We start from the raw sequence: 2,500 nt of genomic DNA, 5'->3' as shown, positions 1-2,500 counted from the left end.
TAACCATATAAAAGTTTTAAATTCATATATATACAAGTAATTTATATCATTTTCTATGAGCATTATGCTTATAAGAAATATTACAACATCAAAAATAGCTTAACATTTATTTTTTTTTTTAAATTTTTTGTACTTATATGAAAATTATTTAGTTGTATGAATTCATACACTTAGTACTTATATGAAAATTATTTACTTGTATGAATTCATAAACTTAGTATCTATATGAAAATTATTTAGTATTTATATGAAAATTATTTACTTGTATGAATTCATAAACTTAGTATCTATATGAAAATTATTTAGTATTTATATGAAAATTTTTAACTTGTATGAATTCATTAACTTAGTATCTATATGAAAATTATTTAGTATTTATATGAAAATTTTTAACTTGTATGAATTCATTAACTTAGTATCTATATGAAAATTATTTAGTATTTATATGAAAATTTTTAACTTGTATGAATTCATTAACTTAGTATCTATATGAAAATTATTTAGTATTTATATGAAAATTTTTAACTTGTATGAATTCATTAACTTAGTATCTATATGAAAATTATTTAGTATTTATATGAAAATTATTTACTTGTATGAATTCATAAACTTAGTATCTATATGAAAATTATTTAGTATTTATATGAAAATTTTTAACTTGTATGAATTCATAAACTTAGTATCTATATGAAAATTATTTAGTATTTATATGAAAATTTTTAACTTGTATGAATTCATTAACTTAGTATCTATATGAAAATTATTTAGTATTTATATGAAAATTTTTAACTTGTATGAATTCATTAACTTAGTATCTATATGAAAATTATTTAGTATTTATATGAAAATTTTTAACTTGTATGAATTCATTAACTTAGTATCTATATGAAAATTATTTAGTATTTATATGAAAATTTTTAACTTGTATGAATTCATTAACTTAGTATCTATATGAAAATTATTTAGTATTTATATGAAAATTATTTACTTGTATGAATTCATAAACTTAGTATCTATATGAAAATTATTTAGTATTTATATGAAAATTTTTAACTTGTATGAATTCATTAACTTAGTATCTATATGAAAATTATTTAGTATTTATATGAAAATTTTTAACTTGTATGAATTCATTAACTTAGTATTTATATGAAAATTATTTAGTATTTATATGAAAATTTTTAACTTGTTTGAATTCATTAACTTAGTATCTATATGAAAATTATTTAGTATTTATATGAAAATTATTTACTTGTATGAATTCATAAACTTAGTATCTATATGAAAATTATTTAGTATTTATATGAAATTTTTTTACTTGTATGAACGTGGTTTCGGCGTTTTGGCTCTTTATATGTGGTTTCGGCTCTTCGCAAATAGGGACAGTAGGAATCTCCTGAATTCCTTTTTGCGCGTCACTAATAAGATGACGATGCATTTGGCTACGTAAATAAAATCATTTTTATGCCCGCCGTTTAACCAAATTTAGTTTTTTTTATATGCAAATATACGTGGTTTCGGCGTTTTGGCTCTTTATATGGGGTTTCGGCTCTTCGCAAATAGGGACAGTAGGAATCTCCTGAATTCCTTTTTGCGCGTCACTAATAAGATGACGATGCATTTGGCTACGTAAATAAAATCATTTTTATGTCCGCCGTTTAACCAAACTTAGTTTTTTTTATATGCAAATATACGTTTTTTCGGCCTTTTGGCTCTTTATATGTGGTTTCGGCTCTTCGCAAATAGGGACAGTAGGAATCTACTGAATTCCTTCATGCGCGTCACTAATAAGATGACGATGCATTTGGCTACGTAAATAAAATCATTTTTATGCCCGCCGTTTAACCAAATTTAGTTTTTTTTATATGCAAATATACGTTTTTTCGGCCTTTTGGCTCTTTATATGTGGTTTCGGCTCTTCGCAAATAGGGACAGTAGGAATCTCCTGAATTCCTTTTTGCGCGTCACTAATAAGATGACGATGCATTTGGCTACGTAAATAAAATCATTTTTATGCCCGCCGTTTAACCAAATTTAGTTTTTTTTATATGCAAATATACGTTTTTTCGGCCTTTTGGCTCTTTATATGTGGTTTCGGCTCTTCGCAAATAGGGACAGAGGAATCTCCTGAATTCCTTTTTGCGCGTCACTAATAAGATGACGATGCATTTGGCTACGTAAATAAAATCATTTTTATGCCCGCCGTTTAACCAAATTTAGTTTTTTTTATATGCAAATATACGTTTTTTCGGCCTTTTGGCTCTTTATATGTGGTTTCGGCTCTTCGCAAATAGGGACAGTAGGAATCTCCTGAATTCCTTTTTGCGCGTCACTAATAAGATGACGATGCATTTGGCTACGTAAATAAAATCATTTTTATGCCCGCCGTTTAACCAAATTTAGTTTTTTTTATATGCAAATATACGTTTTTTCGGCCTTTTGGCTCTTTATATGTGGTTTCGGCTCTTCGCAAATAGGGACAGTAGGAATCTCCTGAATT

Source organism: Zeugodacus cucurbitae, unplaced genomic scaffold (assembly GCF_028554725.1).
Source record: "Zeugodacus cucurbitae isolate PBARC_wt_2022May unplaced genomic scaffold, idZeuCucr1.2 ctg00000026.1, whole genome shotgun sequence".
Lineage (NCBI taxonomy): Eukaryota > Metazoa > Arthropoda > Insecta > Diptera > Tephritidae > Zeugodacus > Zeugodacus cucurbitae.
Note: the sequence above shows the minus strand (reverse complement) of the source record.